Below are 21,588 nucleotides of genomic sequence, written 5' to 3' on the forward strand. Positions count from 1 at the left end.
GCAAATGCGGAAAGGGACAGGAGTGCACAAAGCACTTCCGGTCACGGAATTTCGTAATTTTAATGTTTTTTTAATATAAAAAATGTTTTTTAACTAGCGGTTTTTCACAGATTGGATACACTGTATCATTTAGAATAGAATGTCTATGTTAGATTAGATGATAGGATGACCATATCATGTATATGCATATTGAATTGTAAATGAGAGTGGCTCCTCCCAGTATTTGGGATTATCAATCCATAAGGGTATAAATAGCTGGGATGAGGGGCCAGATGGACATGCCTTGAAAAAGATCAACGGATTGATCGAAACGCGTTGGCCAATTTACTACACTTGGTGGCTGATCACCCAGACGAGGAGAGGACGAGGTGCCCATTGCTTGGAGCTGACCGTTCCCGGGGACGTTGAAAACATCCATACAGCCATAAATTTGGTGCACTTCAGAAATCCAAAATCTGGTAGGAAGCCATCCTCATACATTGTTTGGATGTGAAATTTTTTCCATGTGATGAAGATTCTATGCTTGGATTTTATCACTTGAATTATTTTTGGACTATTAAATACATATTTTTTATCATAAATACTTCTTGTCACCGAATTCCATATTTTGGAAATGATTGTTGTTTAACTGTTAAAAAGTTAATACACTAGAGTGCTTTTCCCGACCTCTCTTTTTTACATGTACCACTTCTGAAAAAACATACACCTCGTTTGACAATATATGAGGGTATAAAGAAGGTGGATAACTGAGAGAGAAACATCTGACTCAAGATAAGTAGTAATCCCCCCTCTCTGTTCTTTTTAAGGGGAGCGCAGGAAAGAGGACACTTGGAAACTTTGGTAGCTTTAAGTGTTCTTTCTGGGGATGAGGGTAACATCCCACTTCTAAGTGTCCATTGACCTGCAGCTTGGTAGCGCAATTTCCTTAAAGTGTAAATTTCTTTTGTATTTTTGTGTATAGTTCTACCCATTACACTGGTGTAAATTGCTGCTTACGATCATGTTTTCTGTAAGAGAAAATAGGCACAATATGTGCACAAAGTTATTTGATGAAAGTGAGGACATTGTCTCTACAGAGGATGATGACCTGGAAAGTAGTATGAAGAAAATGGAGAAATTATTATTAAAAGAGGGAAGACTATGGTGGGAAGTGACTTCCCTTGAGAAATATTTGGCACACAAATTGACACCAAAGGGCCTTAAGATCACAAAAACATCCACCTTTTCTGATTCCACTGAGGAATTCAAAAGGGAGTGGGAGAAAATTGTGGATGGTTGTTCTTTTCGCCTAATGGAATTAATTATACAGGAGAGGAAAAGCAATCTGAGGGTTATAGAAGAGGAAATTGATATATTGAAAAGTTTAATTGCACCATTCTCCAAATTATTGGAATATAAAGAACTAGAGGAGAATATTGCCTTCAGATTGCAAAAGAATGAGAAGGAATTAATGTTAAAAAAATCAAAAAAAATTAATAGGGATAAAAATAGTATAGGAGAACCTCCTCAGGAAGATAACCATCGGGTCCCTTTAAGAAATACATCAGAGTATGGGACAAAACGGAGAGATCGTCATAATGTGCGATTTGAAGTGGAGAAAAAACCATATGGGAAACAAAGGGATTTTGGGTCACCATCTAGATGGAGGCCAAATAGAGGGAGAATCTACTCCAGAGATATATACAGACATACCCCTGGAAATGGAAAATGACATGCCCAAAAGAGAGAGAAACAAATACGAACTAGGGAATTGGAGGAGGGCAGAAACATCACCTCGTATAAGAAACAACCCCAATAGTTCAGATAATTCCCATCATGATTATAACCGTTATAGCCGTTTTCAGAACAGAGATTGTTTTTTAGAGAATGGGAGGAGGGAGTATCCCCACACATAGTTGGTAGGAAATATAGAGGAAAACGAGGGGGAAGGAAAGGAAGATCAATCAGGAATAAAAAACCAAAAAAGAGAAAACGAAGGAAGATTAATGATATTAGCGAGATCTGTGGGACACCACTAGGGGGGGAGACCACCATTGTGGACAATAAGGTGAAAATCTTTAACTTAAGTAAACACATATTAGGAGAATCAGAGATCTCATTACTCACAAAAGGATTGAAATTTGCTCCGGCAGCTAAATTGAACAAGTTTGATGTATATGTGGACCTCCAAAAATACGTTAGAAAACTGTCATTAAAAAGATTTTTTGCTTGTAAACCAGAAGTAGAGAAAGATCTAGGTGTAGAAAATACCTCTGAAAGATCATTTAAACCAAAGTCCATATTCAACCCCACCTTCATGAAGGGAAATTTTGTGGAGACTTTTTTCTCATTAGTTAATAGGGACATAGAGGCACTTAAGCCATCAAAAGTTAATTACAACTTAACTCGAGAAGAAAATGAGGCTCTAAGAAATTTGAAATTAAATAAAGAACTTATAATAAAACCCACAGATAAAGGTGGTGGAGTTGTATTAATGGACATTGATAAATACGAGACAGAAGTACTACGACAGTTAAATGACTGCCATACATATAAAAAACTAAAAGGGGATCCAACCAAAAGAATTCTAGGCAATTTCACATCATTAGTCAAGACCTATGTAGACAAAGGCACCATTACGGAAATAGAGGGCCAGTTCTTGATACCCACAGATCCCAGTATACCGGTTATCTACATCTTACCGAAGGTTCACAAAGATGAAAAAAATCCCCCCGGTAGACCCATAGTATCTGGGATAAACTCTGTGACTGCAAACATGTCAGAGTTTATTGACTTTCATTTGCAGCCTTTGGTACTAAAAAACCGCTCCCATTTGAAAGACACAAGAGACGCCCTGAATGTCTTAAAAAACATACAATGGGATGAAAACTGTTATATCGTTACAGCGGACGTGAGCTCGCTGTACACGATTATCAATCATGATTTAGGGGTAGAAGCGGTTATTTCATATTTGGAAGATAGCGATTATGGGTCGGACCTGTGTGATCTTCTGGTTAAAGGAGTAGATTTTATTTTACGCAACAATTATTTTCATTTCAAGGACTGTTTCTACATTCAGAAGGTGGGAACAGCCATGGGTACCAGGTTCGCCCCGAGTTATGCCAATATGTTTATGGGCATGTGGGAGGACCAGCATGTCTGGCAGAATAATCAATTCGGGGCGAACCTGGTATCCTGGTCAAGGTACATTGACGATATTATTTTTCTTTGGAGAGGAGATAGAGAAACTCTCGCTCTTTTTTGCGAACATTTGAATAAAAACGATTATAATATCCTCTTGACATTTGAGATCAGTCGTAGCAGTGTTAACTTTTTAGATCTGAATATCTATGTAAAGAATGGTTTACTGAAAACTCGTAATTATACGAAACCGACGGACTCAGGCGTATATATTCACACGACCAGTTGCCACCATGACAATTGGTTGGAGTCCATACCAAGCAGTCAACTGCAAAGACTCAAAAGGAACTGCACCGACAATAAAATATATGAAGAACAAGCAGAAATAATGGTGGAAAAGTTTAAAAAAAGTGGGTACAGTCAAAAGAGCATTGAAAGAGCTAAAATCAAGTGTGCTAATGTAGATAGAGTGGATTTACTCACTCCAAGGGAAGCGTCAAGTACATTGAAGAAAAAAGACCATTCCATGGCTTTTATTACAAACTTCAATGTGCAACATAAACAAATAGAAAATATATTTAGAAATCATTGGCAGATTTTGAAAGGGGATCCTCTGTTGGAGAAATCACTCCCGGAACGGCCCCAATTTATTTATCGAAAAGCTAAGAATATAAAAGACAAATTAGTAAGGAGTGCCTACTCACCCCCTAAGGCCAATGTTCGTACCCTTTCGAAAGGCTTTTATCGATGTGGAGTCTGTCGTATGTGTAAACTGGTCAGGGGCACCAACAAATGTACAGAGGTAGATATAAATGGTCAGAATATTAAGATCGAGGAATTTATAACATGTACCTCTGTAAATGTAGTATATTTCTTGGGATGTAGCTGTGATCTATTCTACATCGGTAGAACTAGCAGAAATCTGAAAGTTAGATATGCGGAACACCTACGTAATATTAAGAATGGTGTTGAATCGCATGCACTTTCAGCCCACTTTAAAAAAATCCACAACCAGGATATGAAACACCTGACAAAATTTGGTGCTCTGAAACAGGTAAAAGGGAGCTGGAGATGCAATAATGTAGCAGCAACCTTGGCAAAAACCGAGATGCAATACATACACTCTTTGAAAACCTTGATTCCGGGGGGCTTAAATAAAGATTTTGAGGTCAAGTGGTTTCTCAATTGAGAACATGTCCCTTTAAGATAAAATATCATAAAAATATCATATAATGCCTGAGTAACACTCTTTTTGTTCAAATTTCCTCTTATCTCTTTCCTTTATCAGAGAAACAACAAAATCTCAGACTACATTAATTCCTTTCACATCAAATGAATTTGGAAGAGAGAATTTATGGACATAAATCATTTTAAGTGTTAAAGAAGATGGGTCGTCATCAACACATGACCTTGAGAAAATAAGTGATATATGTACAGGATTGTATTTTTTACCATTTATATTATTTTATATTGGAGTTTAATTGGTTTTTGTTGAATAATTTTTCAAAAACTGTGGTGATTTTAGAATTCTTCCTACTCATATAGATGGAAGGACAATATATTCAATCTTTTTAATGATTTTATTAGATACAACAAGTATTATTATATATATAAGGTATTATTACACTAGTGTTGTAATATTATAAGTTGCCCATATGTTTTTATTCTCATTATCTGTTTCTGTGCTGTAATGATAGATTTTGGAACTAGAAAGATGGCCGTAAGGGGACTTCCGGTCAGGTCACGTGACCGGACGTGCTCCGTTAAAAGGATCAGTCTTTATATCCAAATTATTGGTGCCACCACACCAAAAGAAAGATAACATTCACGCCTGCAAATGTATTATATATATATTGTTGGTAAGAAGCACCGAAAGCCGAATGGTTCATTTCGGACTTACAAAAATGGCGGCGGCCATACTTCCGGACACGTCATGTGACCGGAAGTTCTCTATTTGATGGGAACCAGCAGAGAGAACGGTCATATGACCGGAAGTCATGCTGGGACCCTTTTCTTTGCAAACTGCAAGGTGGAACCTTTATTTTGGACTCATAAAAACGGCGGCGGTTACACTTCCCGGACATGTCATGTGACCGGAAGCTTTCTATTGATGGGAACCAGCAGAGTGAACGGTCATGTGACCGGAAGTGATGCTGGGACCCTTTCATCGTAAACTGCAAGGTGGAACCTTACTATACAGCAAATGCGGAAAGGGACAGGAGTGCACAAAGCACTTCCGGTCACGGAATTTCGTAATTTTAATGTTTTTTTAATATAAAAAATGTTTTTTTAACTAGCGGTTTTTCACAGATTGGATACACTGTATCATTTAGAATAGAATGTCTATGTTAGATTAGATGATAGGATGACCATATCATGTATATGCATATTGAATTGTAAATGAGAGTGGCTCCTCCCAGTATTTGGGATTATCAATCCATAAGGGTATAAATAGCTGGGATGAGGGGCCAGATGGACATGCCTTGAAAAAGATCAACGGATTGATCGAAACGCGTTGGCCAATTTACTACACTTGGTGGCTGATCACCCAGACGAGGAGAGGACGAGGTGCCCATTGCTTGGAGCTGACCGTTCCCGGGGACGTTGAAAACATCCATACAGCCATAAATTTGGTGCACTTCAGAAATCCAAAATCTGGTAGGAAGCCATCCTCATACATTGTTTGGATGTGAATTTTTTTTCCATGTGATGAAGATTCTATGCTTGGATTTTATCACTTGAATTATTTTTGGACTATTAAATACATATTTTTTATCATAAATACTTCTTGTCACCGAATTCCATATTTTGGAAATGATTGTTGTTTAACTGTTAAAAAGTTAATACACTAGAGTGCTTTTCCCGACCTCTCTTTTTTACATGTACCACTTCTGAAAAAACATACACCTCGTTTGACAATATATGAGGGTATAAAGAAGGTGGATAACTGAGAGAGAAACATCTGACTCAAGATAAGTAGTAATCCCCCCTCTCTGTTCTTTTTAAGGGGAGCGCAGGAAAGAGGACACTTGGAAACTTTGGTAGCTTTAAGTGTTCTTTCTGGGGATGAGGGTAACATCCCACTTCTAAGTGTCCATTGACCTGCAGCTTGGTAGCGCAATTTCCTTAAAGTGTAAATTTCTTTTGTATTTTGGTGGGAGCGAGAATTTGTCTTTAACGACAATCAAGAACATTACACCAATCATATCATCACATGGATGCGTTTCATAGATGATATTTTCATGATATGGGACGGTCCAGAAACAAAACTGGAAGAATATATCCAAACTCTTAACAACAATGACATTAATTTGAAATTCACCTACACTAGTAGTCGAGTGAGCATCTCTTTTCTAGATCTAAGGATTTACCGAGATGACAACAACAAGATTGCCAGGGAGATCTTCAGGAAAGAAACATCGACTAACAGTCTTCTCCATTCCGCGAGTGCACACTTTCCACCGACCATTAGGAATATCCCTAAGGGGGAATTCCTTCGGCTAAAACGGAATTGCTCAGATGAACAAAGTTTTCGATCTAAATGTGTAGAACTAAGTAGCCGACTCAAGGAATGTGGCTACAGCAACCGTTTGATTAAGAAAGCCCAATATGAAGTGAGTAAGGTACAACGTGAATCTTTGATATTTCCGGATAAAAAGAATTTAAACCCACAAAAACCAGGGGTGATGAGATTTATTGGTGACTTCTGTGGAAGTTGGAAAGAAGCTAGCCAAATTCTCCAAAATCATTGGCACATACTGCTAATGGATGATGACCTATCTGAACACATATGTGATAAGATTAATATGAGTTGGCGGCGAGCACCCAACCTCAGAGATCAATTGGTGAAGAGTCACTTCTCACAAACATCTAGATCTCGTATACCATTACAGGGCAGTTACCCCTGTGGGAACTGCATGGCCTGCCCTCATATTCATAATCAAACAGCCATTGTGGATAGATATAATCAATCCATCCAGATTAAAGATTACTTCAATTGTAAGACAGAAAATGTAATCTACTGCATTACATGTTCCTGCGATCTGAAATATGTGGGCATGACCTCGCGTATGCTCAAAGTTAGAGCACTGGAACATGTGGGTAATGTTCGTAACGCCAGAACAGATGCATCCAAATTCAAGACCTTGACTACTGTTGCAAAACATTTTCTTCAGACCCACAACAGCAGAACTCAGGACCTACGAATCTTTGGCCTGGAACATCTCAAAATGGGCCTAAGAGGAGGAGATCTAATGAATAGACTACAGAAAAAAGAATCAGAGTGGATTTTCAAGCTACATTCTCTGATACCAAGAGGTTTGAATGAGAACATAAATTATAGTGTGTTTCTCGAGTAAACTTCTTTTGACTCCTATGGTCCTGAGAGGGATATATAACTCATTTTTGCATCAACACATTGTTAAATACTGACATATGAATAATTTCTTAGTTCCCCCACACATTATCTCCTCTTTCTGTGTACACTTTTTCGTTGCACACAATCCACACATCTTATGTATTCTCACTCAGTAGTTCCATGTAGGTACATGTGTTCCTGCCAGTCACATAATGGGCTGGTTCCTTTTTTTATTTTATTTTATTTATTTTTATTTTATATTTATTTTAATTTAATTTTATTTATTTTATTATTATTTTTTCACTAAGTTCTTTATTTTTATTTTTATATATTTTCATTTAATTACATATTATACATCTATATTCATTCTTATTATTTTATTTTATTGCATTCCATTTACTTTCTCCTCTCTTCTTTTGTGCATTCACCTAGTTACATTCACACTCTCACATATAGTTCCAGTATTAACATTAATAACTTAACATTATCATACTTTGGGTATTATTATCATCATTTCCAATTATGTAATTTTTCATCTTTTCACGTTATATATTTTTTCACGTCACTATATATTTTTTCACGTCACCATATATATATATTTTTTCACGTTATTTATTACCATCTCTATTTAGAATGACGTTTATTTATAGGTAATTTACGAATAAATTCCAAAGCTTTTGTCATATTTATCTCTCTTTGGAATGATGTTCACTTATTAAGTGCGCCCCAATAATAATTATATATAAAAATTTACAGATTAAAAAAGTAAAAATTGAAAATATGAAATTGATTTATTTACAACAGCTGATTCTATATATGTGGAGATTCAGAACTATGCACACATATATATATATGCCTTTTTCTTTTAGTACCTTTATAGAGCTATTCACTTTGACACTTACTTTGTGTATATATATCCATGCATGCTTATTGTACAAAATCCCCTTCTATATACATCTGTGTATATATATGGTTTTGCTGCTCTACCAGAGTCAGCTTTATCTAATGAGGAAACACCTTTCTTTCCTGGCCTTTCGTTTTAATTATATCATGAATTAAGTTGGATTTACCTGTCAATTTAGCTGTTATACCAATTTACCAATTAACTAGGGTGGATTAATTTTAGATTTATGTACCAAGTATATAGATAAAATCTAGCGCTATGTTATTCATTATTTTGTAATCATTAGGATTGTATACTATATATGAACTGAAAAGACTTCATCCGATTAAGAGGTTTGATTCCAATCACCATTTGATTATTTACATATCCCTTTATAAATTCATGGCTGGGCTTGTGGGATTGAGGCTCCCGTGAACAAGCCCAGCGGTGAAACGTACGTCGGGACTGACGTCATCAAGGGACGTCGTGCGGCTATGCCCCCCCTCTGTGGTTTGGGCGGCCGCTGCACCTCGGTGCATGTGAGAGGTGTGTGAGGCTAAGCGGAAGCAGGCCGTGCCGAAGCAGCGGAGGAGACTGACAAACGCCGGCATCCAAATTGGTTTGGAGCGGCGATCGGTAATGTGATGTCTGTCACCATCTAGTGCTCATATACGGCTGTATTTGTCTCTGCTCCCCCTCCCTCCTCCCATACTTCACGCTAAGGATTACCATCAGGGATTTATGCTTATTTATACATATCCCTTTATTACTATTGAGGTGCTTTATTATACGTGTTACATATGTTGCATTTTTCTTTGTAAAAAGTTCTGTTTCAGAATTGTTTATACTATTGATCAGCATTTTAAACGTGTCAGAATCCTTACAGACCTAATCTACAATCTGATGAATGAATTTCTGAATTAATTAGCCTAATGATCTCTGATGACATACCTTCTGCAATACTGTGCTACTTAATGAGCACAATTAAGGATTCATATATATGGATACCTTTGTGTTGAATTGATACAGGTTTATTGTATTTGATCAATGAATCCTTTGAATTGATTCTGTAGACTTAATGTTTGAAGATTTTTTCTGCAACATTGTTTCATTTTTAGGGACTGACGTCATCAAGGGACGTCGTGCGGCCACGCACCCCCTCTTCGGTGCGGGCGGCCGCTGCACCTCGGTGCGTGTGAGAGGTGTGTGAGGCTAAGCGGAAACAGGCCGCGCCGAAGCAGCGGAGAAGACTGACGAACGCCGGCATCCAAATTGGTCTGGAGCGGCGATCGGTAATGTGATGTCTGTCACCATCTAGTGCTCATACACGGCTGAATTTATCTCTTCTCCCCCTCCTTCCTCCCATACTTCACGCTAAGGATTACCATCAGGGATTTATGCTTATTTATACATATCCCTTTATTACTATTGAGGTGCTTTATTATACGTGTTACAGATGTTGCATTTTTCTTTGTAAAAAGTTCTATTTCAGGATGGTTTATACTATTGATCAGCATTTTAAACGTGTCAGAATCCTTACAGATCTAATCTACAATCTGTCCATCAGAAGATGAATGAATTTCTGAATTAAGTAGCCTAATAATCTCTGATGACATAACTTTCATAAACCTTCCTATCAAATTACATCCACTCTGTACAGTCCACACATATCCTCACATGTCTTTTCATTCTATGCAATAGATAGCACCTTTCCTTGTGTACATATGCCTATTTCCCTATAGATTGTAAGCTTGCGAGCAGGGCCTTCCTACCTCTATGACTGTTATCACCCAGTTTGTTATTGTTATTTCAAATTGTAAAGCGCAACGGAATTTGCTGCGCTATATAAGAAACTGTTAATAAATAAATAAATAAATAAATAAATGACATACCTTCTGCAATACTGTGCTACTTAATGAGCACAATTAAGGATTCATATATATGGATACCTTTGTGTTGAATTGATACAGGTTTATTGCATTTGATCAATGAATCCTTTGAATTGATTCTGCAGACCTAATGTTTGAAGATTTTTTTCTGCAACGTTGTTTCATTTTTAAGTGAGAGACCAGAGTTTTATTAATGATCCACCATTTAAATGTGTTTTAGGTGAATATGAGCGTGTTCATTCCCACAGATTTTGTTACTCTTGTCTGATTATCTAACTGGATTACCATTATATGTTGAATGACCAATACTTTGGATATACAACTGAATCAAATATTGTGTGAACCCTAGTTGGTTCCTTATTTTGAAATATCAGCCTACTTATTGCTGCTCTTTTGCATACATTACTTGGTAGAATCAGAGGTGATCATCCATATATGAAATCGGGAGATTTTTTGAATGAATCTATACTATTTAGCACTAATTATCCCAAATATTCTATTTGAGCTGTACCTTTCTTTTCATCACTCTCTCATCTGGTTGACAGCAGTGCTGGCAAGGGCTTTGCCCTTTTCAGCGTACATTTTGCTGTCACAACAGAAAGCAGAAGTGTTTCTTTCTTTCTTCTGCCTTATATTTAAAGTGGAAAATTATTTCTGTATTTAATCTTATTCCACTTTTAGACAGGTTATGGCTCTCCTTTCCAACACTCTCTCATCTGGAAAAGCCTGGGGCCAATTTTTCCAGTGACGCGTAGCAGGCAGAGTACAGACAGCAGAAGTGGGTTCTTTCTTCCTTCATTTATCATCTTTACTATTCAAGGTCGTACTATCCTGAAAGTAGCCCGATCTTCAACCTCGGAAGCTGATAGGATAGACCTGGCTAGTACTTTGAAGGGGGACCACTTAGGAAGGGTTCACTACGGCTGGCCGGCGGTCGGGATCCCGGCGACCAGCATACCGGCGCCGGGAGCCCGACCGCCGGCTTACCGACAGTGTGGCGAGGGCAAATGAGCCCCTTGCGGGCTCGCTGCGCTCGCCACGCTACGGGCACGGTGGCGCGCTACGCGCGCCACACTATTTTATTCTCCCTCTATGGGGGTCGTGGACCCCCACGAGGGAAAATAAGTGTCGGTATGCCGGCTGTCGGGCTCCCGGCGCTGGTATACTGAGCGCCGGGAGCCCGACCGCCGGTATACAGAAGACCACCCCTTAGGAATACCAGGCACTGTGGATATCATCAAGATGATCACCTATACATTCAATTGAAAAACACTGGTGGAGCAGTTCTATGCTGCTCACTCTCACTATTTTAATCTATATCTTCACCCTCTTATCTCTTATATAGAAATTAAGATAGAGATGTCAATTACTTCGGACCGCACAGGTCGATATTTTAAGGAACAGAATAAATGCTAAGTTTTAGATTATTCAATATCACATCATCTCATTGTATATTATTTTGATTCATTATTATTATAATTTTCAAATAAGAGTGCTCCCAAAAAGGATTTCTTTTGTCTTTCCTTTCCCTATATATGTGTAGTTAACCTACAAAAGTGTTTGGGAGCACCACCAATAAGTAAAGTGCTATCCAAAGATTTGATTATTAGCACTATGTATATTGGTTATTTTCAGATTTGTCGACATTTAGGTGTGGCTGTATAGCACACGGCTAGTGCGGAACTGACAAACCATATTACAAACATCTCAAGAATGAACAGTTGAAACAGGATGCACCTGAGCTCAATTTTGAGCTTCATGGAAAAGGCTGTGAATACTTATGTACATCTGATTTCATAGTTTTGTATTTTAATAAATTAGCAAAAATCTCAAAAACACTTTTTTCACGTTGTCATTTTGGGGTATTGTGTGTAGAATTTTGAGGAAAGAAAGGAATTTATTCCAGTTTGGAATAAGGCTGTAACATAATAAAATGTGGAAAAAGTGAAGCACTTTGAATACTTTCCGGATGCACTGTAAGTGCACTGGGCCAATGGCACATATGGATATTGGAGGTCATTCCGACCCATTCGCACGCTGCTGTTTGTCGCAGTGGTGCGAACGGGTCGGTTCTGCGCCTGCACAGCAGCCGCAATACGCACGCGCTTTGCCAGGCAACAACCAGAAGAACGAGGAAAGTGATCGCTGGCACGATTGAAGAAGATTGACAGCAGGAAGGCGTTCCGGGATGGCAATTTACCGTTTTCTGGGAGTGGTGAGTCCAACGCAGGCGTGTCCAGGTGTTTGGAGGGCAGATGTCTGACATCAATTCCGGGGCCTGCCTCGCTGGATTGATCGCACAGGGTAAGTAACTGTTGCCCTGGTCTAGTTCCACACAAAGCTTTTTTTTGCATAGCAGGGCTGCACAAGTGTTCGCAGCCTTGCTATGCAAAAAAGCCCTCCCCCATAGGTGGCATTGAGTTGATTGCACGAGCAGCAAAAAGTTGACCGTGCGATCCCTATTGTAGGAGAATAGTATATAGGGGCACTGGTAGGGGACAATGTTAACTTTGGGCACTGTATGGGCAATGGCATCTTGGCCATACTTATCTACTCTTCTAGAAGTTGCGGGAGTTTCACGATTTTTCATGTAGTTTCCCGCACCACCGCAAGAGTTAGCTGGATCTACTGCATCCCGCTCACTTCAAAGTGAAGTGGGAAGGATGTGGAGATAAAGCGGGGAATTGCCGGTCCGAGTGGAGGGGCTCAAATGAAGCAAATTGTGTCATTTTAGTTCCGCCTACTCCACACCGACCTGCAATTGTGGAATTTGGTTGAGATGGGAGTAAGACCCCCTGAATGGGCTTCTGCCGGAGAGGAGAATTAAAAAGTAGGCAAATATAATCTTGGGGCACTATGGGATCAATGGCAACTTTTGTAACCCTGGGGCGCATTGGCATATAGGGACACTACTGACTGTGGGGAAAATGGCATATTAGGCACTACAGTGTGAGGGAGAGTATATTGGGGCATACGAGTGGGAGCATATGGTATGTGGTATTTCCTTGTAGACATACAGGGCATTTCTGTGTGGGTAATATATCTATGTCTCAACAGAGTATGCTGGCATATGGGGCACTACTTACAGAGCATATCTAATATGTGGCACTACAGTGTTAGCTCTAAATGTAATTATTTTAAAAAGAGGGTGAGGGTGCTCCAAAATGTTTTGCACAGGATGATAGTACACCTGGGGCCAGCATGGTCTGTTATTCTATTATCAGTAACACTTTATTTTAACCTGTTACCAAAGTTAGCAAATATTATATGCATTCAGTAAGCCTAATTGAATGGTGGGTATGATCTAAAAACGCTGCTGTTTGTGCAGTATAACTATATAAATGATCAGAGCAAAATTGTACATAGTATAATGCTGTACTCAGAAAAAAAAAAGCTGTTAGCTTGAGGCTTGTGCTAATGTACAGACAGTTATGCAGACAACTGAGCCATCAGATTCCTTCGGCTGCTTCCTGAGCCGGATTTGATCCAGAGGGTTTCCTACTAAATGCACACGAGGTAACCTGAGAATACCTCAGCACTATTTATGTGCTATCTTTATATCTTCCAAACAGGAACTTGTATGGTGCATGACTCACTGGAAGGGCTCTTGTATTACTACTTTAGTGGCACAGACCATAAAAGTGACATAGAACAACAGACAACAGAAACTAATCCCTCATAAATGGGCTCCCGCTTTCCAGCAGTGCACATTGGGTGCAATTCTGCTCCGGTCGCAGTAATGGACTGCGCATGTGACGGACTTGTACTGCACTGCACATGTGCAGTACAGGTCCTGCGTTTTCGCACATAGTAAGGCTGCAGACATCAGATAATTGATAGTCTGCAGCTGTTTTAGGGCAGGGAGGTGGCGGCGATGGCCTCCATTTCCCAAAAGGAGGCGTGCTGTCTCCGTTCTGTGGGAGTGCCGAGGCCAGGCTCTCTGTCTTATAACAGAGATTTCCTGGTCTTAGTGACAGAGCTGTGGCGGCCAGTCTGCATAACCTCATGGGTTACTCAGCCGGCCAATGGTGTCACAGGTAATCTGATGCTGCATCCTCAGAGTCAGCAGAGGATCACACATTCATGCAGGAGGCATCTACTTATACCAGATGCCTCCTGCTGTATTACCATATGTTAGGATCGCTGCTGCTTCCAAGAAAGCAATGCTCTTTCCAGTCATAGAATTTGACATAGAAACATAGAATTTGACGGCAGATAAGAAACACTTGGCCCATCTAGTCTGCCCCTTTTTTTTTTTTTTACCATTTTTTTTAATCTCAAACCTTATTTGTCCTTATTTCTTTGTAAGGCTATCCTTATGTCTATCCCATGCATGTTCAAATTGCTCTACTGTCTTAGCTTCTACCACCTCTGATGGGAGGCTATTCCACTTGTCCACTACCCTTTCTGTGAAGTAATTTTTCCTCAAATTTCCCCTGAACCTCCCCCCCTCCAACCTCAGTGCATGTCCTCGTGTCCTATTGCTTCTCTTCATTTGGAGAATGTTTCCCTCCTGGACTTTATTAAAACCCGTGATATATTTGAAAGTTTCTATCATGTCTCCCCTTTCCCTTCTCTGCTCCAAACTATACATATTGAGATTTCTTAGTCTTTCTGGGTATGTTTTGTGATGTAGGCCATGCACCATTTTAGTTGCCCTTTTTTGTACAGTCTCTAATGTATTAATATCCTTTTGAAGAACCACCCCCATTGATAGTGTAACAGTCATATCAGACTCATGAGTTTTCTCAGCTAATGAAATTAGGGGTTTAGAACCACCTTTACCAAAACATAATATTTAAAATGTTCCCTATCACACAAGAAATTTCATGAGTAGACACATGTGAAGTCACAGTAAATATGTGTGCACAGCAGGGTGTCATCATACTTGCCTACTCCCCAGAAATTGCAGGAGACTCATGATTTTTCAGGTAGTCCCATGCACTCCCATTTGAGTAGGCAGATGTCCCGCATCCTGCCCGCTTCCAAATAAAGTGGGAAGAAGAGGGAGATAATAAGGGGAATTTTAGGTGGGACTAAAATAACACAAATTGCATCATTTTAACCCTGCCCTCAACCCACGGACCCGAGAATTGTGTAATTTTGCCATGACAGGGGCAGAACCAAATGATGTGGAAAGCCAGCCCTACCTCCAAAGCTGATAGTAGCCCGGAAAGGATTTAAATAAAGTTGGCTACTACTGTATGAGTGTCAACAGTTTACCAGCTGGTGAGTGTATTTAGGTACCAGGTAGCGGTGCGTGATGCTTTAACAGCATCTACTGTAAATTAGCAGGTAATTGACGGTCTCACTGGAGCTAAGTGGAAAACTACTGTCTCCCACTGTGGCACTCTCACATAGTCCCAATATGCCACTGCACCCATCTTAGAACAGGGAATGAAGCTTCCCTGGAGGAATAGCAACCTGTAGTCTGCGCAGTAGTGCACTCCACATTCAACACAAAAGTATTACAATTGTAATTCTATTTTCTTAACAAAATGGTGTAATTTTTTACTTTTTTGTAATAGAGAGACATTGGGGCTGACAGTGAAGGAGTTCTACACGCCCACATGGCATTAGCCACACCCACACAGCACTGGTTTAGCTCGTTTTCTTCCCACAACCGTCATAATTTTAATCTTCAGGTCTATGTGGCCCTTATTATGGACCAGTGAAGCCAACTCAAATATCTAAAATATCTACTCTCAGCATTCGTTATCAGAAAGTGTGTACTAGTTTTACACTTAGATTGGAGTGTAGTACCCCAAAAAGTGGTGTGCAGGCCCCTTTAAGACCTGACCCACAGGTCCACAGCAGCACTAGGGGAGATCATGGCACATCAGGAGTTAAAGTTGGGACCCTGGTGCGATCACATCAAGCTGGTCGAGATGCAGAACACTGACTGGACAGGGGCAGCCTAGGAGAAGAGAGCTTTGTGGGAAGAAGGAGGTGGAGCAGTGCAGAGTGTGAGAGGTGGTGTGGGACCGTTTGCCGCACACGGAGTTGAGTAGGAGCTAAAAGGCCAAGTGACAGCCATGGGACAATGGGCGATGAGAGCAGCGCTGCAGAGTGCAAGCAGCAGGGTGCTGCCAGAGAGACAAGTGCTGGGTGAGTGGGTGTTGAGATCGCGCAGCCGGAGACCGGACACTGCCAGGCCTGAGGAGAGGTGCAGACACCGCTATCACCTTGGGACTGAAAGGAACCATTGAGGCCTGGCTAAGCAAGTGAACACCTCCACTTAAGAGTATCTGAGTATACAAACGTATAAAAGTATAAAGTATACAAACAACAAGAGCCCCGGCAAGTTTGATAGCAAAGTTAAGGGACCCCTATCTATATCTGTAAAAGTAAAGGACACGGACAGCATAACGCCACAATGCTTAAGTTAAACATTGTAACACCACATTATGCCAGCTAAGCACTGAAAGGAGTTTATTGAGGTAACCCTATCCTCTACCACATTGAGACTATGAGATTCAGTGAAACTGAGTTGTAGTACCAGCGCAAATACAGACATTTATTTTAAAATACTGAGTTTGTGACAAGTTTGTATACAGCCCTGAAAACAGGAAAGAGACAGAGTTTGCTGCATTGGAAAGACCCTCATTACTAAGTGAATTATTGAATGTGTTGAGAGACATTACCATCCCTTCACTAGTTACATCCTTTTTGCACAGAACTGTGAATAATTGACTCTGCTATCATCCAAGATTTCTCCTTTCATTGTGTGCCAATCCCCCATTGATATACTGTGGCACAGCAGACTTCTACCTGAGCTCCAACGTTAAATGCCTGTGAAAATTGAAATACCTTGACTAGGGAAAGCTGGAAAGTTAGTGTTGATAATTGCTTATTGTACCTTTCATCACTCTCCTCATCAATACATAATGCTATTCCAATTATTTCATGTCAGTATTTGTATTAACGAGTTTGTCTGTGTTTCTAATTATATTCTGCCATTTGTTTGTGATTCCAGTTGTCTTTTGCATATTGCATGATGCTTTGTGTTGTGAACTGTAGCCAATTGTATTTTCTTTGTTCATCTTTTACACCCAAATCCTTCTCTTTTGTAATTATCCAAATTCATTGCTAATTAATCTTCAATCCAGAATTCATTGCAGCTCAATAAAACATCCTGTTGGAATAGCTGACTCACTCCTGTTTCATATCAATCTATCCTACCTCTCTGAACACGGTACTGTAGGACAAGGTTCGGGGAGAAACATTTCAAGTTAAAGGTCCATCACATAGCTACCCAACACCTGTGATACCTATCTCAACCACTTAGACATACCTGCTAACCCAGGGGTGTAACAGGAGGCTCCAGTAGTAGTAAGTAGGCTACCCATTCCTCACAGCATATGCAAAACAGCAGCTACAAGAAAATAGAAATTCCTTAGCTAGTGCCAAGGCAGCATGGGTGCGATATACCTAAGAGTGTCACAATGTAAACAATACGAATGAGTAGGCCTTTTGCAAAAATAGAATTGCTCTAAGTGTCTGCATGCTTTGTATTTCTGAACATCTTTTTGATAGCAAAATCAATTATATGATAATTCTAATTATTTGCTGATAGTGATTGTTTGTTCTTGTAAAAATGTGGCAGTATTCTTTCTGGCCAGTGAGTTAGGATCTGGGATGTATTTGGATGTAAATTAATAGAAAGGTATTGCAAAACATTTTACAGTTTTGTACAATATATTAAATTGTTTTTTTTTCTAAAAGTTATTTACACTATGGCGATTGGTAACCATATATTCAATATGAGCTCACTACTTACAACACAACAGGAGCAAAAAAATGTACATGTAAATAAAGCAGTAATTGAATAAAGCAACACTAGTCTTCCCAGCCCTGCCGAATTTCTGGAAGACATATCGCAGACATAGGATTCATAATTACTAATTTAGATAATGTTCATCATTAGGCTCCAAGTGAAAAACAATTTCTACATTCAGCCTTATGTCAGTCCAAGACTGAACAGAAATACACTGGGCTTGAGTAGCTTCATTTTTATTTCACAGCATGAAATAGTTGCCACTTTGCAAAGTATTCTAGTATTTTTTTATGTTATATCCAATATGTTTATATAAAAACTCATTCAATACCAGATGAGTCTATACCCCTTAGACCAAACCCATTACTGTCCTTTTCATATTAAAATAGATAGCCTTTCATGTTATGTTTATTAGCTATGGAAGAACACATTAATCACAAAAAATAAATTTGTACATGCAATCTCAGGAAAGTGTCCTATAGGTACTTCCTAGGATGTTATCGTTGCAAAATATAATATATATATATTTTTTACTTTTACACTATTATTAAGACAATCATGGAAGAGCTCTTGCAGTAGCATAACTCCCAGAAGCAATGAAAGCATACGCCATGTGCAGGTGAACACCAGAAAGGGTGCCAAGAGGATGGGAGGGAAGGTACTCAGAGGTGTGAAGTAGTTATCTTCTGCCATAGAGGCATTTGAACAAGATTGTCCAATCTGCATGAAAGAAGCAACACTTGCATGGTCTCCACTCCTGTTCTGGCTCATTGGCGGTTTCTACACAACACTTGCATGGTCTCCACTCCTGTTCTGGCTCATTGGCGATTTCTACACAACACTTGCATGGTCTCCACTCCTGTTCTGGCTCATTGGCGATTTCTACAATAAAAAGGAAACTGCAGGTGCACACTCTAAGCACTAAGAATACTGATAATCAAAACCAGTGGCATCACTTCAGTGGGTGTCACCCAGTGCGCCATACTTACCCCCACCTGCCTTAAGGTGATTTTAATTAGTATAGGTCTTTGCATTTGCTGTCTGCTTATTAAAATAGGCACCATTATAGTTAAGTACTGGATTAATTTATAGAATGTGTTAGTATAAGAAATGTTAGGGACCCACCTGATGAGGTTCACCTTTAGATGGTAGGTGGGCAAGCACTTTTGGCCAGACATGTGCTAATAACCTTATATTGTATTGTCTACAACCGCCTCACTGTCTTTATTTCTTCCCACTCACTGCTTGACCCTTTCCAGTCTGGTTTCCATGCTCAGCACTCCACTAAAACTGCCCTCACGAAAGTCTGCAATGACCTCCTTGCTGCTAAATCCAGGGGCCACTACTCTCTGCTTATTCTCCTTGATCCCTCTGCTGCTTTTGACACTGTAAACCACCCTCTCATCCTGCAAGTCCTTTACTCACTTGGTTTGCGTGATACTGCTCTCTCCTGGCTGTCCTCCTACCTTTCTGACTGTTCCTTCTCTGTCTCCTCTCAGGACTCCACCCCCCCCCCACTTTCTCTACTAGTAGGTGTCCCCCAATGTTCTGTTCTTGGGCCTCTCCTTTTTTCTCTCTACACATCCTCATTAGGTAAGCTCATTAGCTCCTTTGACTTAAAATATCATCTCTACGCTGACGATACTCAAATCTACCTTTACTCTCCTGACTTCTCCCCTGCACTCCTCACTTGTATCTCCAACTGTCTCTGTGCTATCTCCTCCTGGATGTCCCAGCGCTTTCTTAAACTTAATATGTCTAAGACTGAGCTAATCATCTTCCCTCCCTACTGCATAACCTCAACTCCCACAATTTCATTATCCATTGATGGCACAACTATCTCCTCTAGCCCCCAAGTGCGATGTCTTGGAGTAATCCTTGACTCTTCCCTCTCCTTCAAACCACACATTTAGTACCTCTCACAAACCTGCTGTTTCCATCTCAAAAACATCTCTAGGATCAGACCCTTTCTTATCCAGGACGCTACTAAGACCCTCATCCACTCACTGGTCATCTCCAGATTGGAGTACTGCAATATCCTCCTATCTGGCCTCCCTCAAAAATGCCTCTCTCCACTCCAATCTATCCTCAATGCTGCTGCCCGTCTCATCTTCTTCACCAAACGTACTACATCCACATCGCCTCTCTTGCAGGACCTTCACTGGCTACCCTTCCAATTCAGAATCCAATTCAAGCTTCTCACACTCACCTACAAAACCCTCACCCACTCTTCTCCCTCTTACTTCTCTGAACTTATCTCTCTTTACATTCCTACCCATCATCTTCGCTCTGCTAATGCACGCCATCTCTCCTGCCAACTGATTACCTCCTCCCACTTCTACCTACAAGATTTTGCATGTGCTGCTCCCTATCTCTGGAATGCTCTACCTCTCCCCATCCGACTCTCCACCTCTCTACAAAACTTCAAACGGGCTCTCAAGACCCACTTCTTCACCAAACCCAGCCAACTCTCCTCCTAACCCTCTTGTCTATGCTGTCTACCCCTTCTGTGTCACCCCGGTCTTTTAGCACCTCACCTTTTAGATTGTAAGCTCACAAGAGCAGGGACTTCTTTCCTCATGTGCCTTTTTTTCTTACTTACACAATCTTATACTCCTTACTCCCCTTGATGGCACCTAACCCCGGGTTTTCTATACCTGTCCTATATTGTCTTGAACTGTAAGTGCTGTTTTCTTGTTTGCTCATTTGATTATGTACTGTGTAATGGGCGCTGCAGATCTTTTATGGCACCATATAAATAAAGGATAATAATAATAATAATAATAATAATATATATTCTCTGTGTTAAATTGTAGAGCTTATAATACTTGTGTTGATTATATCAGTATTTATATTTCTTAGAGTATGTACCTGCATGTCACCTTTTTCTATGCATGGCTTAGCATAGTAGCACCTCTTATTATGTTTAAATTTAGTGTGCGCTGTCCCCCCCCCCCCCCCCCCCCCTTTTCATTGGCATTTTCTGATATGTTTTTGGAGCTGCCAACTTGGAAGGGTTTATTTTTGGCTAATCAATTAGTTCAGTTTGGGAAACCAATCTAGACTTGTCCCATCATTGCCCCATCCCATGGTAACAGTTTATATTAGCTGTGCAGAACAGAGGGCATTTCATTAGTTATGTTGACAAAGGGTGGGATGTACTATGCATCGCATCCGTGATATGATACATCCTGCAACTTCTCGGGTACATACCGGTGTTAATAACGCTAATAAGTACCTAGAAATGCGATTAAAATGGCAGAGAACAGCTCTCCCAATAAGAGCTGTCCTTTGCGATTGAAGGACTTCCAGGTTTAGGACCCGGTAGCCTTTATGCGTATGCACACAGTTACATGCGCTGCCGATGGGAAGTTTTGGGAGGGATCCGATTGAATCCCTCTCAGAGACAATGTGATAGGAAGCCAATAGTCTTATATTGGTCCAAGCTCCTGAATGTATCGCATTCCGGAGCTTGGTACATACAGAAAGATGGCCAAAATGCAGAAAATGGGATTTTCAGATTTTTATCCGAATTTTGGCTTTAGTACATCCTGCCCATAGT

At 40.1% G+C, this 21,588-nt stretch overlaps 1 protein-coding gene and 1 long non-coding RNA gene across 3 annotated transcripts in view; one reads left to right on the forward strand and one right to left on the reverse strand.

The window, feature by feature from the left end:
- The window catches only part of AMMECR1 (AMMECR nuclear protein 1), a 463,662-nt gene that overhangs the window by 387,693 nt on the left and 54,381 nt on the right, over positions 1 to 21,588 (reverse strand). Inside the window, exon 2 of one of the 2 annotated variants that reach the window (XM_063937305.1) lies at positions 17,544 to 17,624. The exons of the other annotated variant lie outside the window; for it this stretch is intronic. The gene's annotated coding sequence lies outside the window, so the exon portion shown is untranslated. The remainder of the gene's footprint in view (positions 1 to 17,543; positions 17,625 to 21,588) is intronic. 2 annotated transcript variants of the gene reach the window in all.
- LOC134948982 (uncharacterized) overlaps positions 1 to 21,588 on the forward strand; it is a 202,261-nt gene that overhangs the window by 128,885 nt on the left and 51,788 nt on the right. The gene's annotated exons all lie outside the window — the stretch shown is intronic.

The sequence above is a fragment of the Pseudophryne corroboree genome, chromosome 8 (genome assembly GCF_028390025.1).
Source record: "Pseudophryne corroboree isolate aPseCor3 chromosome 8, aPseCor3.hap2, whole genome shotgun sequence".
NCBI lineage: Eukaryota > Metazoa > Chordata > Amphibia > Anura > Myobatrachidae > Pseudophryne > Pseudophryne corroboree.